Here is a 20138-nt window from a genome sequence, read left to right as displayed (position 1 = left end):
CTCCCAAAGTGCTGGGATTACAGGCTTGAGCCACCGCGCCCGGCCTGTGAGACTCCATCTCTACAGAAAAATAAAATAAAAGAATTAGCTGGGCATGCTGGCACATGCCTGTAGTTCCAGCTACGTAGGAGGCTAAGGTGAGAGGATCACTTGAGCCTAGGATTCGAGGCTGCAATGAGCTATGATCACTACACTCCAGCCTGGGCTACAGAATGAAACCCTATCTCTTAAAAAACAAACAAACAAACAAAAAAAAATCCCAATAGCCAATAAATATGAAAAGATGTTCAACATCGTTAGTCATCAGAGAAATGGAAAATAAAAATCCCAATGAGACACTACCACTCACCTGTCAGAATAGCCAAAACTAAAAAGCCTGAGAATACCAAGTGCTGGTGAGGATGAAGAACAAACAGAACTTTCTTTTCTTTTTTTTTTTTTTTTTCTTTGAGACGGAGTCTCGCTCTGTCGCCCAGGCTGGAGTGCAGTGGCGCGATCTCGGCTCACTGCAAGCTCCACCTCCTGGGTTCACGCCATTCTCCTGCCTCAGCCTCCCAAGTAGCTGGGACTACAGGTGCCCGCCACTGCACCCAGCTAATTTTTTGTATTTTTAGTAGAGACGGCATTTCACTGTGTTAGCCAGGATGGTCTCGGTCTCCTGACGTCATGATCTGCCCACCTCGGCCTCCCAAAGTGCTGGGATTACAGGCGTGAGCCACTGTGCTTGGCCACAAACAGAACTTTCATTCACTGCTGATGGGATTGTACATTGGTACAACTATTTGAAAATGGTATGACAATATCCCCTAAAGCTAGACATACGTCTTCCCTATGCTCTGGCAATTCCACTCCTGAGAAATGAGGACTTATGTCACCAAAAGACATATACACGAATGCTCACAGCAACTTCATTCACAATAGTCCCAAACTGGCAACAACCCACATGACTATCACAGTAGAATGGATAAATGGTCATATTCACACTGTGAAACATTACACAGCAATGAAAAAGGAATGAACTACAGCAAACATGAGTGAATCTCAGACAAAATGATACACAGAAAGCCATTCACGAGAGAGTACCTACCATGGGATTTCCTTTACATGAAACTGAAGAATGGTAAACCCAATGTATGGTGATGGAAGTCAGATGAGGGGTTACATGTGGGAGGGAGTATTGGCTCAGAATGGGTGCAAAGAAGGTTTCTGGGTGGAGGAAATGATCTCTATCTTGACCTGGGTGGTCGTTATACGGGTATAAATATATTTGAAACTTCCCTGAGCTGTATAGTTAAGATTTATGCACTTGCCGGGCGCGGTGGCTCAAGCCTGTAATCCCAGCACTTTGGGAGGCCGAGACGGGTGGATCACGAGGTCAGGAGATCGAGACCATCCTGGCTAACACGGTGAAACCCCGTCTCTACTAAAAATACAAAAAACTAGCCGGGCGAGGTGGCGGGCGCCTGTAGTCCCAGCTACTCCGGAGGCTGAGGCAGGAGAATGGCGTAAAACCCGGGAGGCGGAGCTTGCAGTGAGCTGAGATCCGGCCACTGCACTCCAGCCCAGGAGACACAGCAAGACTCCGTCTCAAAAAAAAAAAAAAAAAAAAAAAAAGATTTATGCACTTTGTGTATGGTATACCTCAAAGGAAGGAAGGAAGGAAGAAGGAAAAAAGGGAGGAAGGTCTCCTCTTTGTTCTCCCTCCTTCTTTCCCTTCCCTCTATTCTTTCCTTCCTTCCCAGGGGCAGAAGGGAAAGGGAGGAGAAGAGTAGGAAGAGCAGGGAGAGAAGAGGAGAGAGGGGACACGCCAAGAAGGCATCCAAGAAGCAGAAAGAACACTGGGAGCCACCAGGAAGGGTACAGGGAAGGGTGCCAGCCTCTACTGTAGGGGATCAAGGATATGAACGCAGGCTCAGGACCAGACAGACCTGGGTGTGAAAACAAGCACCGCCACTTAGTAGACGTGGGACCCTGGGCAACTCAACCTCTCTGTACTTAGATTTCTTCACCTACAGATGGAATTGTACAGTATCTACCTAGAAGAGATGCGTCAGTAGTAAAGGACACAGCCCATGTGGCTTAGTATTCGTGAAGTGCTTAGAATGGAGTCTGGCACAGGGTTTGTCTATATAAATGCTTGTTTAAAAAATAAATGCACAAAATGATCAACAAACAAGTAAAAAGCTTGGCATGGTGCCTGGCACATAGCAAAGGTTTAACAATAACAAGACCTAACATTACTGAGTTATTACTGGGTGCAGGGCACTGGGGTTGCAATTTTAACATGCATTGTCTCAGCAGACTCTATGAGGCAGGTAGGACTGTAATGTTCAGTCTGCAAATTAGGAAACAGGCTCAGAGAAGTAACTGGGCTCCCCTCACACAGCCAGTCAATGGCAGACAGATAGGGCCCAAAGATAGAACTGTTGGCCACCAACTCTGTTTTAAATATTCATCACATGGCCAGGAGTCTTCTAGCTCAATAACCACACTCCATACTGTTCTTGGTTCCTAAGTTTGTTTCCATCTAGCTGAGCAACAAAAATTTTTGTTCTCAAAATATTACTTCTGTAGAGGAGTTATTTAAAAGTCTGTCTACAATTAATATTTCATTTATTTTCAAAACAACCCTGAGGTAGTTAAAAGCAACAAACCAACACTTTTACAGCACATAACTGTTTGCAAAGCATTTTCCAATCCGCTTAATTCTTACAACTACCACGTAAAGTTAAGTTGGACATGAACCATTATGATTTCCTCTTACGACCGAGGAACCGGCTTAAAATGATCAAGCAATTTCCCCAAAGTTACACAGTAACTGATGAGATCCAAACCAGACTTTTGATTCCAAACCTTGAGCTCTTTCCTCTACACCAGCACAGGGATCTTCTTTCCCCTGTTTCAGATGGAGAAACGAAGGCCCAGAGAGGTTAAGACCTTGCCGAAAGTCACCCAGCAGGACTGGCCTCAACGGTTGCTCCAGGAACCCATATTTGAGATTTGCAGCAATTTCCCTGGCTCAGAGGGTCAGATCAGACCATGGTGGTGGAAACAGGGGGAGCAGCATAAACCATGAACTGAGGGCAGGGCCAAGAGCAGCACTAGCCTGATGTCAGCAGGTCAGCAATTTCCACTACATTTAATCAACTCCATGTGCCACTTGGAGGCTGTATTGATTGTACCTATTGCTCAGAGGAGCCTAAGGTAGTGTTTTACTAGACTGGTATCTGGGGAGCCCCATGCCAGTTCTTAGCTCAATAATAAACAGCTTTCTGATCAGAGAAGGGTGAGCTGGCCTGCTTCTAACCACAGAGGTATGAGGATGTGTCTAGCGTACAAAAGGCTAAGCTCAGGCTGGGCGCGGTGGTAGCTCACGCCTGTAATCCCAGCACTTTGGGAGGCCGAGGCGGGTGGATCACTTGAGGTCAGGAGTCTGAGACCAGCCTGGCCAACACAGTGAAACCCCATCTCTACTAAAAGTACAAAAATTAGTGGCTGGGTGCAGTGGCTCACGCCTGTAATCCCAGCACTTTGGGAGGCCGAGGCTGGTGGATCACGAGGTCAGGAGATCGAGACTATCCTGGCTAACACGGTGAAACCCCATCTCTACCAAAAATACAAAAAATTAGCCGGGCGTGGTGGCGGGCGCCTGTAGTCCCAGCTACTCTGGAGGCTGAGGCAGGAGAATGGCATGAACCCGGGAGGCGGAGCTTGCAGTGAGCCGAGATCGCGCCACTGCACTCCAGCCTGGGTGACGAGTGAGAATCCATCTCAAAGAAAAAAAAAAAAATTAGCTGGGCATGGTGGGGTGTGCCTATAATCCCAGCTACTCGGGAGGCTGAGGCAGGAGAATCACCTGAATCTGGGAGGCAGAGGTTGCAGTGAGCTGAGATTGTGCCACTGCACTCCAGTCTGGGCAACAGAGCAAGACTCCATCTAACAAAATAATAATAATAAAGCTAAACTTTGACCAAATTCATTCATTCATTCAATACAATTTCTCCTGATGCCCTACAATACATTCTCTACATAGTGGCCTCAGTGACCTTTTTGCTACATGGACCAATCATGTCACTAGGTTGCTTAAAAGCCTGCAAAGGCCTCCCATCACATCAGGATAAATCCCAATCCTGGTATGATGGCCTAAGAGGGGTGTCCAATCTTTTGGCTTTCCTGGGCCACACTGGAAGAAGAATTGGTTTGGGCCACACATAAAATACACTAACACTAATGACAGCTGATGAGCTAAAAAAAAAAAAAAAAAAAAAAAATCGCAAGAAAACCTCATAATGTTTTAAGAAAGTTTACGAATTTGTGTTGGGCCGCATTCAAAGCTGTCCTGGGCTGTATGCGGCCCACAGGCCGAAGATTGGACAAGCTTAAAAGTCCTGTGCAATCCAGTTGCTGCCTGCCACTAAACTCCATCTCACGTCCCCACACCGGTCTTGTTCACTACGCTACAGCCACACTGTCTTTCTGCTCGTCCCCTCCAGGCCCTTGCACCTGCTATTCTCCCCACCAGGAATACCCTTCCCTGGCCATCACATCATCTGGCCTCAGCCCAGATGTTACCTCCTCTGAGAGACCTTCCCTGACCACCCAGTCTATAGTACTAGGTTGGTGCAAAAGTAACTGTGGTTTTTTGCAATTTAATAGCAAGACCCACAATTACTTTTGCACCAACCTAATATCTCTGTCTTCTATCCCAGCACCCTCTTATATTTTTATCATACTCATTCTTATCTAAAATGTTTTTTTTTTTAAATTATTTCTTTACCTGTGTATACAAATAGTATAGAAGTTTCTTAAGGCAGTTCCCTGGCTGTTTTTTCACTGCCACACCCCTAGCTTTCTGGACAGGCCCTGGATCACTGCAGGCATTCAGGAAATACTTGCTGGATGAATGAAGAGGGGGCTAGGATGTGGGAAGCCCTGTTCTGGGCCTTAGGGCAGATCAGAGGATGAAACTGACAAGTTCCCTGCTCTTAAGGGGCTGACATTCTGGTGGGAGACAGGCAATAATATGCCAATACATAATGACAAAGCGACCTAAGTTGGTCAAGGTCACAGAGCTAATAAGCGGTAGAACCAAGACACACACTCAGGAGGTCTGGCTGCAGAATCCATGCCCTCAGCAGCCCACTCAACACATCGGTAAACATTCCTTCAGGAAGTGGTCAGGGGAGGAACAGTTAGGCAGGGTGAGGGGATATGAAGTGATGGGGTGAAGTGGGGTTGGCTAATATACGTGGATGAAAGGTGTCATTCCAGCAGGGGCCTGCAGAAGTCACAGGATGGCTGGAGAGGTATTCCCTAGAGGAAACAGTATGGTGGTAGAGACAGACAAATACACAGACAATGGTGGCTGGACACAGTGGCTCACGCCTGTAATCCCAGAGCTTTCGGAGGCTGAGGCAGAAGGACTGGAGGAGCCTGGGCAACAAAGCGAGACTCTGTCTCTACAAAAATGATAATAATTTAAAAATTAGCCAGGCATGGTGGAGCATGCCTGTGGCCCCAGCTACTCGAGAGGTTGAGGCAGGAGGATCGCTTAAGTCCAGGAGTCTGAGGAAGTTGAGGCTGCAGTGAGCCGTGATCACACTATTGCACTCCGGCCTGGTGACAAAGCAAGACCCTGTCTCTCAAAGAAAAACAAACCAAAACAAACAGAAAAAACAGACAATGACAATCTGTGTGACAAACACCGTGACAGGGGAAACATGAGAGACAGAGGGATCCCAAGACGGGGACCCTGAACCCAGCACTGGCTCCCTGGAGAAGGTGATGGTAAAGCTGAGACCTGAACGAGGAGTGAATCAGACAGGGGTGGGGTGGGCACGTCTTTGACAAAGGGAAAAGCATGTGGCAAGACCCAGAGGTAGAGGAGAAATGCTTTTGAAGAACAAAAAGATGTTTGGTGCAGCCAGGGCTTGGACAATGGGTGGGCGTGAAGAAATGAGGTGGGAGTGGAAGCTGCCAAGGGCTGCCCCAGGCAGGGCCAAGTTCGTCTCACTAAGGAATTAGGCTTCCTTGTAAAGGCAACGGCCATGCCGGAGGCTGAATGAGGGTGCATGGAACCTCTTGGTACTATATTTGCAACTTCCCGTGAGCCTATAATTATTTTAAAATAAAAAGTTTTAAAAAACGTAGTGGAACACCTCTATAGAATTTTAAAAACCTTTTCTTGAGGCAAAAGTAAATTATAAATGGATATTGACCTCTTAATGGGTTAATGAATCTAATAAACATGTATTAGCCCCACTACAGTGGTGACTAAGCCAGGCACATAAAGACCCCCCATTGGGGAGATTATATTCTAGAGAGGGAGACAGAAAATGTAAACTCAGCAAGACGACCATTTTAAATAATAACTAGGGGCTTCTGAAGGAAAAGGAACCTTCTATACTTACCCAGATTTCAAGAAACAGCCGTGGGCCTCTTTCTGTTTGAAGACAGGCTGCTCAGGTTCTGGATGGTTCTTCGGAGAAATATGCAAATTGCCCTGTGGGAGCAAACCAGAAAAACCAGCCTGTGGGTCCACAGAGTGTGGGATCTGGGGAAGGCTACAGCAGAGCGAGCTGGCTGGTTAGCTAAAGCTCAGGGGAGCCTGGCACTGCACCGTCGCTCCTCTGGGCCCTTGCCCTGCACGTTCCTCGATGTGCGATGCTCTTCTCAGCAAAGTGGTAAGGCAGGCAGCTGCCACTGCTGAGCACTCACCATGTGCCCCACACAGCCCTGCCACTTTCCATGGATGGTCTCATTTAATGTCCTTGTTCAACTCTTCGTACCTTGAGCTGTGGTCACTGCATCCAGCTCCTGGGCAGGCACCGTGTTACCTCGACATCTGTAGCTGGTGCCTAACCACAAAGTGTGCGCTCAGAAAATGCCAGTCATATGAACTGAGGAATGAATTAGCTTTTAGGCTTAAGCAAGAGCCAGATTTTCCTATTTTTCTCCCTAAAGGCACTCCCGTTCTCACATGCCAATGGAGCATCAGATGGGGAAGGGAGATGGACGAAGGGCCAAGCATCTGGAATTACCCAAAGGAGGTCTCAGGACCCAAAATCTGGGTCCCCCAAAATTTCAAATAATTTGAGCTTCATCCTTAGTGCCATTTTCTTTTTCTTTTATTTTTCTCTTTTTTTTTTTTTTTTTTTGAGACAGAGTTTGGCTCTGTCACCCAGGCTGGAGTGCAGTGGTGCCATCTCGGCTCACTGCAACCTCTGCCTCCTGGGTTCAAGTGATTCCTGTGCCTCAGCCTCCTGAGTAGCTGGAATCACAGGCGCGCACCACCATGCCTGGCTAATTTTTCATATTTTTAGTAGACACGGGGTTTTGCCATGTTGCCCAGGCTGGTCTTGAACTCCTGAGCTCAGGCAATCTGCCCGCCTCAGCCTCCCAAAGTGTTAGGATTACAGGCGTGAGCCACTGCGCCCAGTCCTTAGTGCCATTTTCAATGCCAGTGAAAATAATATTTTTTACTTCTTTAAGCTTCAGTGGGGTTTTTATTAAGTTATCAGTGGGAATGCCCTTCTCCTAGAGGTTGCCTTCCTCCCCAGCATGAGAATGAACCTGTACTGTGCCTAAAAATTGAATATTCACACTATGAGTCCAATCATGTTAAAGCAATGGAGAGGAGAAAAATGACTGGAAGAACATCCTTCAAAATTATCTCTGAATTGCCATTCAGAGATACCAGAGACTTTTCTGTATTTCTCCCAAATTTTCTGCCATAAATTCACATTGCTTTTGAACTCTCTAGAAAGTTATTTTGTGCAGGTCTCTATCCATAGAGAGGGTACTGTTTGGACATGCACAGGATGCTGGCAGTGGCTAACTCCAGGTAGGCAGAGACCCGGATTGGATTCTGGATGATTTTAATTTTTTCTTTATATATCTGTGTTTTATGAATTATTAACAGTAAGTGTTGATTTTGAGATCGGACAATAATAATTTAAAATTACAACATGCTGCACTGGTGCCAGCTCACACCAGCTGGTGACAATCAGTTCTGTGCTTCTCCTTCCAACCCTGTGTCCAGTGACATTGGCATGTTGGGAATATTTACATCACAGAAATTGGCAAATGCTACAAATCAGGAATAATTTTGTTCTACAGAGATGGTAGACCAGAATTAAACTGAATATACAATATGACTCTAGTTATGTTTTCAAAACATGTTTTGGCTGGGTGCAGTGGCTCATGCCTGGAATCCCAGCACTTTGGGAGGCTAAGGTGGGCGGATCACGAGGTCAGGAGATGGAGACCATCCTGGCTAACAAACGCCATCTCTACTAAAACTACAGAAAATTAGCCGGGCGTGGTGGTGGGCGCCTGTAGTCCCAGCTACTTGGGAGGCTGAGGCAGGAGAATGGTGTGAACCTGGTTGGCGGAGCTTGCAGTGAGCCAAGATCACACCACTGCACTCCAGCCTGGGTGACAGAGCAAGACTCTGTCTCAAAAAAAAAAAAAAAATTAAATTAAAAAACAAACATGTTTCAGCCAGGTGTGGTGGCTCACGTCTGTAATATCAACACTTTGGGAGACCAAGGCAGGCACATCACCTGAGGTCAGGAGCTCGAGACCAGCCTGGCCAGCATGGCGAGACCCCATCCCTACTAAAAATACAAAAATTAGCTGAGTGTGGTGGTTCATGCCTGTAATCCCAGCTACTCAGGAGGCTGATGCAGGAGAATTGCTAGAACCCAGGAGGCAGAGAATGCAGTGAGCCAAGACTGCACCACTGTACTCTAGCCTGGGTGACAGAGTCAGACTCTGTCTTAAATAAATAAATAAATAACAATAAAAAATAAAACATGTTTCACAGAGCAAAAAGATCAGAAGGAAATACATCAAAATGTTTATGATCATTGTCTCTTGGTTGGTGGGGCTGAGGGACTAGAGGTGATTGGTTTCTGTTCTTTCTATTTTTCTATATTTTTAGCATTTCTGTCATGAGCTTATTGGTGCTTTTATAATGTAAAAAAAACAAACAAACAAACTTTTAATCAGAAATAATTCTGGCCTCTTGATCCTTAGAAGGGGAGTGTTTTATCTCAGAAAGCCCTGGGCCCATGTGGCCCAGCCAAACCAGTGGGGGTGAGTTCACAGTTAAGTCCCACACATTTGACCAATAGATCTTGTCAGTAAGAAAAAGAGGCCAGGTGCAGTGGCTCACACCTGTAATCCCAGCACTTTGGGAGGCCGAGGATGGATCTCTTGAGCCCAGGAGTTCGAGACCAGCCTGGACAACATGGCAAAACCCCATCTCTACAACAAATACAAAAATTAGCCAGGCACAATGGTGAGTACCTGCAGTCCCAGCTACTTGGGAGGGTGAGGTGGGAGAATCACTTGAGCCTTGGGGGTAGAGGCTGCAGTGAGCTGAGATCCTGCCACTGGACTCCAGCCTGGGTGACAACAGAGTGAGACTCTGTCTCAAAAAAAAAAAAAAAAAAAAAGAGAGAGAGAGAGAGATTCCCTATTTAGTAAATGATGCTGGGAGAACTGGCTAGCCATATGCAGAAAATTGAAACTAGATCCCTTCCTTACACCGTACACAAAAATTAACTGAAGATGGATTAAAGACTTAAATGTAAAACCCCAAACTATAAAAACCATAGAAGAAAATCTAGGCAATACCATTCAGGACATAGGCATGGGCACAGATGTTATGACGAAATCACCAAAAGCAATTGCAACAGAAGCAAAAACTGACAAATGAGATCTGATTAAACTACAGAGCTTCTGCACAGCAAAAGAAACTATCATCAGAGTGAACAAGCAACCTACAGAGTGGAAGAAAGTTTTTTGCAATCTATCCATCTGATAAATATCTAATATCAAGACTCTACAAGGAACTTATGCAAATTTACAAGCAAAAAACAGATAACCCCATTAAAAAGTGGGCAAAGGACATGAACATACACTTCTCAAAAGACACTCATGTTGCCAAGAAACATAAAAAAAGCTCAACATCACTGATCATTAGAGAAACGCAAATCAAAACCACAATGAGATACCATCTCATGCCAGTCAGAATGGCAATTATTAAAAAGTCAGGAAACAACAGATGCTGGCGAGGCTGCAGAGAAATAGGCATGCTCTTACACTGTTGGTGGGAACATAAGTTAGTTCAACCATTGTCGAAGATGGTGTGGCGATTCCTCAAAGATCTAGAAGCAGAAATACCATTTGACCCAGCAATCTCATTACGGGGTACACACCCAAAGGAATACAAATCATTCTATTACAAAGATACCTGCACGTGTATGTTCATTGCAGCACTATTTACAATAGCAAAGACATGGAATCGGCCCAAATGCCCATCAATGATAGACTGTATAAAGAAAATGTGGTACATATACACCATGGAATACCATGCAGCCATTAAAAGGAATGAGATCATATCCTTTGCAGGGATATGGGTGGAGCTGGGAGCCATTATCCTCAGCAAACTAATTCAGGAACAGAAAACCAAACACCACATGTTCTCACTTGTAAGTGGGAGCTGAACAATGAGGACACACGGACACAGGAAGGAGAACACACACGGGCCTGTCAGCCGGTGGGGTGCAAGGAGACAGAGCATTAGGTAACAGAGCTAATGCATGCTGGGTTCAATACCTAGGTGATGGGCTGCTAGTTGCAGCAAACCATCATGGCACATGTTTACCTATGTAACAAAACTGCACATCCTGTACATGTATCCCAGAACTTAAAAACAAAGAGAAGAAAAAGAAATGAACAAGGGTTGGTGGGACAGACAGGGCAATTCTCAGCTTCTCAGCTCTCCATGATGCCGGAATGGGGGAGCCCATGGTTTCAACCCTATGAATTGTCCAACTGGACAGGCTGGGACCCCAAACTTTTCCAGCTGCACAAGTGTAGGGGCAGCTGTGGGGTGGGAGATGCGCCACCTGCTGTGTGTCTGGTCCCTGGGGGCCTCCACCCCTTGATCTGATTTGGGATCAGGATCCAGTCCAAAGTAAAACTGGATCTCAAGTGTGTCTGAGAAGTTACACTGATTCCAAGAGAGTGCTATATTCCTGCAACGAGAAAAAGTCCCTTCTGTCAGGACCAGCAGTACCTCTGTGCCCTGGGGTCACCTAAGACACACAGGCCTGGTCCAGCAGCGCCCTGGGGCTAAGGAGTCACTGACGGAAGGAGGAGCTCCCAGCTCCTGGTAGCCTCCTGAGGTTCTTGTCCCGGGTACTGTGAAGACACCAAATGATATAGTTTGGCTGTGTCCTCACCCAAATCTCACCTTGAATTATAGCTCCCACAATTCCCACATCATGGGAGGGACCTGGTGGGAGGTAACTGAATCATGGGGGTGGGTCTTCCCTGTGCTATTCTCGTGACAGTGAGTAATTCTCAGGAGATCTGATGATTTTATAAGGGGAAACCCCTTTTCACTTGGTTCTCACTTCTCTCTTGCCTGCCGTCATGTAAGACGTGCCTTTTACCTTCTGCCGTGATTGTGAGGCCTCCCCAGGCACATGGAACTATGTGTCCATTAAACATCTTTTTCTTTATAAATTACCCAGTCTCGGGTACATCTTCATCGGCAGAATGAAAATGGAGTACTACACCAAGGAACTCCAAGAAAGACCCACGCTTGACCTAGAAGAGGACGCGCTCTCCAGGGAAACAACAGATATAGAGTGAGAACAACAGGGCAAACCCATGCCTACAGCTCGGCTGCACAGCCCAGACCCAGGATGGACAGGGGTCATTCTGGAATGGGACCTCGTTTGGATATGCTACGATTATGACTTGTGTCTAGCCAGTCACATCATCTGTCAACAAAGAAAATGCTGACTGGGTCATTTTTGTAAGTAGTGGGGGCAGTGAGACGTTCCATAAATAGCTGACCTCAGCTCCACAAGCACCCACAGTGCGCCCTCTGAATATTTGTTGACCGATGCCATAAACAATACCACTGGATTTCTTCTGGGAGAGATGAAAAATTCTAAAGTTAGCACCAAGGAGAAAATCAAATATGGTCAATACCATCTTTGAAAATCCTTTAAATCGTCCTCAAAACTCCATGACCTGGGCCTTTAGAAGATCACATGCAAGAATGAACTTTTGTTTTTTCTTTACATGCCAGCCAGCTCTGGCCTTTTTTTCCCCCCTTGGAGCAGTCAGTGAAGCTCGAGGTCGGTTTTTTGTTTATTTGTTTGTTTGTTTGTTTTTGAGACAAAGTCTTACTCTGTTTCCCAACCTGGCGTGCAGTGGCACAATCTGGGCTCGCTGCAACCTCCACTTCCTAGGTTCGAGCAATTCTCCTGTCTCAGCCACCCAAGTAGCTGGGATTACAGGTGCACACCACGATGCCTGGCCAAGTTTTGTATCTTTAGTAGAGACAGGGTTTCACCACGTTGGCCAGGCTGGTCTCGAACACCTGGCTCAAGTGATCCTGTCACCTCGGCCTCCCAAAGTTCTGGGATTACAGGCGTAAGCCATCACGCCCAGCCTCAAGGTCAAATTTGATGTGACTTATATTAGTGTGGGTCAGTGATTATATTAGTGTGCCGCCTCTCCCATGCTGCTCCAGTCACACCCTGCTCCTTGCAGCTCCTGGACCCCACCAGGCTTTCTCTCTCTCTCCTTTTTCTGATCGCAGTTGAGTTTTTAAATGATTCTGCAGTGCAATAAAATAACCATTAATAGGGAGATGGCTGCAGCATCATGGGAAGGCTGAAGACTAATTATTCTGGGGCCAAGGAGAAAGAAAAGCATTTGGCTAAGAAATCATTTACAACACGTAAAGCTATGGCACCATCCTTAGGCCAGAAATGCCACAGAGCATAGTTGAAGGTTACAATACACATGCACCCCACAGCCAAAATAAGACAATCTTGAGATGCTCCTAGAAGGGCAGAGTCTAGACGGGCCCAGGTTAGCACCCTCTGCAGCCATTTAGAAGAGATACCCATTTATTCCACACCTCTATCCGAAGTCAAACTGGAAGCTAGAGGTCAGTGAGGCATCTCAGGAGGTCTCCATGGCAACAGTTCCAACATAGAAGAACCCAGAGGGTTTGGGACAATCACATTGCAGACCAGAAGAAAACAGAGATGCTGGCACGGAAGGAAAGCTCCCCTCCCACCCTCGCGCCAGCAGTCTGGAGGAGGGGCAGGAAGGTGGGTGGGGTGACAGTGCCATTGGGGTGGACACCCAGGCCCTGTGATGTGTGCCCACATTTACCACTGCTCTCTTCCTTCCCCTGCCGGATATTAATCACCGTCACCTCTTACTGGGTCACACCTCTCCACACATCTGTTTTTTTCTGCCCTCACCCCAGCTGTTCATACACAGCACCCAGAGAGCACCATCAGAGTCAGGCCATGCCCCTCCTCTGCTCCAAACCCTCCAAGACTCCCTTCTCAAAGTCAAGGTCCTTACAATGGTGATGGGGCTGCTGCAATCGGCCTGAGTGGCCTCTCTGCCCCCCACCCCCGCTGCCTCTCCCATGCTGCTCCAGCCACACCTTCTTCCCTGCAGCTCCTGGACCCCACCAGGCATGCTCCCACCTCACGGCCTTTGCATTGGCCGTTCCCACAGCTAGGAATGCTTATCCCCCAGATAAGGACACAGCCAACTCCCTCACCTCCTTCCTGTCTGAGATCAAATCTCACACTTCGGTGCAGCCACCCTGCCCACTGCCCATCCTAGCCCGTTTACCCAGCTGCTCTACTTTGTCCACAGCACACACCAGCCTCCCAATTCTGTATCAGTTACTCATTTGCATTTACCTTCTATCTCCCTCTGCTCACAGTAAGCACAGTGGGAACTCAGCAACATTTGTTGACTGAATGGTAGTTTCCACTTGGGATAATTACAAAATAATTACAGAGACAAATTTGCCTGAGAAGGAAGTGGGAGAAATGGCAAAGTCTGTAATAGTCCGTTTGACCCACTGGTTTTCAAACTGCCCCCCAGAGCCCCAGAGTGACGGGCAAGATGAGACACCGGGGGGAACCCTCAATACCCCACCTTCAAATTATAACAGCACATGATTCAGCAATACCACTTCTGGGTATATATGCAAAACAACTGAAAGCTGGGTCTCCAAAAGATATTTGTGCACCCATGTTTACAGAATGATTCACAATAGCCAAGAGTTGGAAGCAACCCAAATGCCCATCTACAGACGAATAGATCAACAAAATATGATCCATACACACAGTGAAATATTATTCAGTCTTAAAAAAGGAAGGAAATAGGCCGGGCGTGGTGGCTCAAGCCTGTAATCCCAGCACTTTGGGAGGCCAAGCAGGGCGGATCACGAAGTCAGGAGATTGAGACCATCCTGGCTAACATGGTGAAACCCCATCTCTACTAAAAAATACAAAAAAAACAGCCGGGCGTGGTGGCGGGTGCCTGTAGTCCCAGCTACTTGGGAGGCTGAAGCAGGAGAATGGCATGAACCTGGGAGGCGGAGCTTGCAGTGAGCGGAAATCGCGCCACTGCACTCCAGCCTGGGCGACAGAGCAAGACTCCATCTCAAAAAAAAAAAAAAAAAGGGAAGGAAATTCTGACACATGTTACAACACGAATGATGAATGTACCCTGAGAAGTTATGACATAAGCCAGTCACAAAAGATAGATGCTATACAATTCCACTTCTTTGAGGTATGAAGAGTAGTCAAATTCATAGAGAGAAAAAGTAAAATGAACGGTGGTTGCCAGTGGCTGTGGGGAGCAGGAAGAGGGGAGGGAGGTGGTTGTTTAATGGGTGTGGAGTTTCAGATCTGCCAATTGGAAAGTTCTAGAGATTTGTTGCACAACGATGTGAATATACTTGACATTACTGAATTACACACTTAAAATGTGTGCCCTTTTCCAAAAGCACAGTTTAACAATAAAATCAGCTTCGATTTTCTGGGGCCTACTTCCATGATCCCACTTCAGCTTCCTAACAACCTTATTAAGAAGAGACAATCGCCATCCCCATTTTACAGATGAGAAAACTGAGACTCACAGAAGCGGAAGTCACACAGCTGGCAAGACCTAGGATGCTCCTTCCAGGCCTGTGTGACCTGAAATCCCAAATCCTTCTCCACTTTACTAAGTTGGGGGGTCAGGGGTTGCCACGCACTTCCCTGGATCTGTCCAGCGAATGTGGGGCCTGCCACCTCTGAAGCCACAAAGACTTCATCTGGGCCCCTCCATCTCTTCTCGGACATAACGGCCAGTTGCCAATGTGTCTGTCTCCCTGAACGGGAAGGTCAGGGTGAGAGTGGATGAAGCAGGGCACCAGGGCTTCCCAATTAATATTTTGGTTATTCATTCCAGTGTAAAACAGCCAGCCTCTCCACTCCTGCCTCCAACCCAACCCTTTGTGATTTTTATTTATTTATTTATTTATTTTGAGATGGAGTCTTGCTCTGTTGCCAGGCTGGAGTGTAGTGGCTCGGTCTTGGCTCACTGCAAGCTCCATCTCCCGGATTCAAGCGATTCTCCTGCCTCAGCCTCCCAAGTAGTTGGGACTACAGGCGCGCACCCCCACACCCAGCTAATTTTTGTATTTTTAGTAGATATCTATCTCTGGATCTTGTAATCCGCCCTCCTTGGCCTCCCAAATGCTGAGATTACAGGCGTGAGCCACTGCGCCTGGCCTGTGATTTTCCTTATCAAATTTATCACCACTTGACAATGTATTATAGGTTTATTTACGGTCTATCTCCCTCACTAGAGGAAGCTCAAAAAGGCAGTGGCTTTTGGGCCATGTTCCCAGACATATCCTAGGACAGCATGTGGCAGAGCAGGGGCTCAATCTCTGTGTGCTGAATGAAACAAGCCACAGCTGAAAAATGACTTCAGCAGATTTTGTTGAAGGACAATATCGTTTTATATAAAGTGAGGTCCCCAATGTGCTCAAGAGGGCCTCCCTATCGATGGATGTCATTACTGAGGACCCACTAAGCAAACTGAGCCCTGGTCCTGGAGGTCACAGGGGTTACAGTTAGGGTGGTGCACAGCGTATAGGCAGGAATTAATCCCAGCAATGAGTGTATAATTCTACCCTGAACTTAACCTCTGACATACCAGGAGAAGTCTTGTGGCCTGAGGCATTTGGAGTACAAGTCTGGGTAGGGCTAAAATGTGAAGAATGAGAAGATGTTACCTGGGAAAAGGGAAGCAGGGGGTAGGAGTGGCCTGGAAGAGCAGATGCAAAGGTCCCAAGGAGGGAGGGGTGGCATGCCTGGGTACAGAGGGCTGTTGACAAGTGTCTGAGATGCGGCTGGAGGTGTAAGTTGGGGGACAGGGGTGCACAGCCTTCTGGTTCATGTAAAAGGTTTTTGCTCTTTTCCCTAAGAAAATGGGAAGCCAAGGCCAGGCGCGGTGGCTCATGCCTGCAATCTCAGTACTTTGGGAGGCTGAGGTGGACGGATCACAAGGTCAGGAGTTCAAAACCAGCCTGTCCAATATGGCGAAACCTCATCTCTACTAAAATACAAAAATCAGCCGGGCATGGTGGTGGGTGCCTGTAGTCCCAGTTACTTGGAAGCCTGAGGCAGGAGAATCGCTTGAACCCGGGAGGCTGAGGTTGCAGTGAGCCGAAATCGCGTCAGTGCACTGCAGCCTGGGTAACAGAGTGAGACTCTGTCTCAAAAAAAAAGAAGAAGAAAAAAGGAAAGAAGAAAGAAAGAAAGAAAAGAAAGGAAGGAAGGAAGGAAGGAAGGAACGAAAGAAGGAAAGAAGGAAAGAAAGGAAAAAAAGGAGAGAAAGAAAATGGGAAGCCAGAGTGGGGTTTTAGGCAGAGGCAGAGGGTGGTACGATGATACCAGGGCAGCCTGAAGCGGAGGTCGGCCAAACAGAAAGTGGATTGGATTTCACTCTCACCCCTTCTGCCTGCTGTCACACGTTCCAGAGAGCCAGTTCCCCACTCCTCATCAGCAGTCCCGGTTTATAATGTACAACACGGTTTACAAAACACACAGGTCAAAAGAGAACACACTGAGAAACCACCCACTGACATTTCTTAGGTTCCACGTTAGCCAGCCCTGGTGGCTGATCCAGCCTTTGTAGCCCAGTGGTACCAGAGTAGAGAGGGAAGGTTTGAGCCTTATGAGGAAGTGTCCAGACCTCAGCCTTTGTGGGAGCTACACGCTGAGCTATGACAACCTAATCGATCAACTCCTCCTGTCCAACTCCTCCTTGGGCCTTAGGACTAAAAAGTATAAAGTCATGCCTGTAATCCCAGCACTTTGGAAGGCTAAGGCCAGTAAATCACGAGGTCAGGAGATCGAGACCATCCTGGTTAACACGGTGAAACCCCGTCTCTACTAATAATATAAAAAAATTAGCCAGGTATAGTGGCAGGTAGCTGAGGCTGAGGCAGGAGAATGGCGAGAACCTGGGAGGCAGAGCTTGCAGTGAGCCGAGATCGCGCCACTGCACTCCAGCCTGGGAGACTGAGCAAGACTCCATCTCAAAAAAAAAAAAAAAAAAAAAAGTATAGTCTCCCAAAGTGTCAGATACTGCACTGGGCCTTTTGTGGCTTCAGCTCCTTTAATTTTCACAACAACCTTGGAGATGGGTATATCACAAATGAGTAAACTGAAGCATGAAGAGGTCATTTAGCTTGCCTGATCACTCCATTACAAAGCTGCAAAGCTAACACCTGAGCCCATCTCTGTCTGATGCTGCACACGAGGGCTTGAGGCCACTCTAACACCGGTTTCTTCTGCTGTCTTCATGTACTTCACAGATGGAGAAATGCCAACGGTCTCCCCTGTGCCCAGCCCTCCCTCCCCAGGGTGAAGGGCAGGGCTTTATTCCACTCTCTGGAGTGTACTTCCTGAGGGCAGGGCTCGTTTTGTTCACTGCTGTATCCTCAGTGCCTAAACAATGCACAAAGTAGGAGCTCAACAAATACTTGAATGAACAATCCAAAGCCATTTGTTGAATGAACAAATGGATGTTCCCAAAGCTTAAAAAGAGTTTCATATTTTCTGCAATGAAATAAACACTGAGTTAGGGGAAAGGGGGTTCATGTGCTGACTCCTACTTCGAGTTAGGTAGTAGTCTGGGATGCTAGCCTGACCCTGCTCGCAATTCCCAGTGCCACCCCAAGGAAGAGCTGGGCTGGTCACGGCAAAGGCATTGTGGAAGCCAACTCTGTGCCAAGCACTGGGTCAGGCTCTCCAGGCAGGTAGCCCAGGTTTTTCTCTCTTGCTTCCCAGCTGCGTGGTCTTGGGGAAGTTACTTCACCTCTCTGAGCCTCAGTTTATCCAGTTTTAAAATCCACTCAAAAGTCAGCAGCAGTAATTCTTCCCTCCTGTAACTTCAGGCATGGGCGCCAGAAGACATGGCCTCCTTGTATCATGAGGGGCCTGGCTTTTCTCCAGAGGCTCCCCAAGCCCCGCTAGAACGCTCTGTTTGAGAGTCTGCGGGGGGCGCGGGGGGCAGGGAGAGACGAGGCGAGAGAGTCCTAGAGGCCTTCCTGACAGGGACGTGGAGGGGCCACGTGGGGCAAGGGGAAGCACAGTGACCTCTTGTGACCTTGGGCAAGCCCCTTCCTCTCTGACCTTGACCAGCGTCCTCATTTGTCAAGGGAGCGGCTGGGTGACCTCTAAGAACTCGGAGGCCAAGGCCGGAGTCGCCCGAGTGCTCCGCCCAGCCTCAGTTTCCCGCTCTGCCGCCCCACAAGATTTCTAAAAGCACTTCCGGCTCTGAAAACAACCACCAGCAGGCGGCCTGGCTCAGGGCAGGCAGCGCCGGGGAGCGCGCGGCCGCTTCCTGGTGGGTCCAGTGTCCCTGGGGTGGAGGGCGGGACGCAGGGCAAAGGGCCCCAGGGCTGGGCCGGGCTCAGAGTGCCCCGCGTGGGGCTGGCGGGGAGTGGCCCAGCGGGGTGCGCGCCACAGTGGCCTGGCGGCTCCGGGGCCCCCTTACCTGGAGGCGGCGGCGAAGGCGGAGGCGGAGAAAGCGGCTAGCTGCTCCTCCCGCCCGGCCCCTCCCCTCCCGGCCGCGTCCCGGCCCCGGGCCCGGCCCGTCCGGCCGCCTGCCCCGAGCGCGCCTAGTCGCCGCCGGCCGGGCGGAGCACTCGGGGGCGCGGGGCCTTCCAGGCTCTGACTCGCCAGCTGCGGGTCCCGACCTGGCTCGTCCCACCTCTGCCCCACTTCCACCACCCATCGCGACAGGGGTGCCGGCCTCTGCAGGTGACCGGCCAGCCATCGGCGCCACATCTGTGTGTGGGTCCATTTACCCTCCAGGAAGCAGCGAGACAGCGCGGGGCGGGAGAAGGGACCTTCAGGGTTGGCCTTTGCAGAAACTGCCCGCGAAGGACTCGGCCCCTAGAGCAGCGTGCCCCAAAACCACGGCGGTGGAAGAAGTCTTCAAAAATGTATAATGTAAACAAAGAACCAGTCACAGAAACCGCCTTCCCGCAAGTGTATGCAGCACTTTGTAGTTTGCAAAGTGTTCAGATAGCTCAGTTCCTCCTGATTCTTCTTTCATTTTCCCTAACGCTAAGTTTGGTCCTGTCTCAGGGCCTCTGCCTGGAGGCTCCTGTGCCTGGGACTCTCTGCCTTCAGGCCTTCCTTTCCCCTAGTCCATTTCCCGCTTTCCATTCTGGTCTCCTCTCGGGATGCGATCTGAGAGTCTTCCCTGACCACCCAGCACATTCAGTCATTGAACAAATTTACTGAGCACCTACTAGCTGTCAGGTACAGTTCTTTTTTCTCCTTCCTTCCTTCCTTCCTTCCTTCCTTCCTTCCTTCCTTCCTTCCCTCTCTCTCTCTCTCTTTCTTGATGGAGTCTCGCTCTGTCACCCAGGCTGGAGTGCAGTGGCCCGATCTCAGCTCACTCCAACCTCCGCCTCCTGGGTTCAAGCGATTCTCCTGCCTCAGCGTCCCTAGTAGCTGGGACTACAGGCGCGTGCCACCACACCCAGCTAATTTTTGTATTTTTAGTAGAGACGGGGTTTCACCATGTTAGCCAGGGTGGTCTCGAACTCCTGAGCTCAGTGATCCACACGCCTTGGCCTCCCGAAGTGCTGGGATAACAGGCCTGAGCTACTGCGCCCCGCCGTTGCCAGGTACAGTTCTAAAGGCTGTAGAATCATGCACCAGGCCTCCAGTCCTGTTCTATTTTAATCATAGTCTTTATCACTCTGAAATTAT

General features: G+C 48.4%; 1 protein-coding gene across 12 annotated transcripts in view; it reads right to left on the bottom strand.

Annotated features, from left to right (window-relative positions):
- Window positions 1-19426, bottom strand: part of TMCO4 (transmembrane and coiled-coil domains 4) — a 131452-nt gene extending 112026 nt beyond the window's left edge. For 2 of the 12 annotated variants that reach the window (XR_004228627.1, XM_031934620.1), the window contains exons 1-2: window positions 19223-19421; window positions 6411-6502 (exon numbers count right to left, since the gene is read on the bottom strand). The gene's annotated coding sequence lies outside the window, so the exon portion shown is untranslated. The other 10 variants (XR_004228626.1, XM_023219790.3, XM_031934627.1 and 7 more) reach the window with 10 other exon arrangements.
- Window positions 19427-20138: the final 712 nt, after the last annotated feature.

This window comes from Piliocolobus tephrosceles, chromosome 1 (genome assembly GCF_002776525.5).
Source record: "Piliocolobus tephrosceles isolate RC106 chromosome 1, ASM277652v3, whole genome shotgun sequence".
NCBI lineage: Eukaryota > Metazoa > Chordata > Mammalia > Primates > Cercopithecidae > Piliocolobus > Piliocolobus tephrosceles.
Note: the sequence above shows the minus strand (reverse complement) of the source record. Positions and strands in the feature narration are given on the sequence as shown.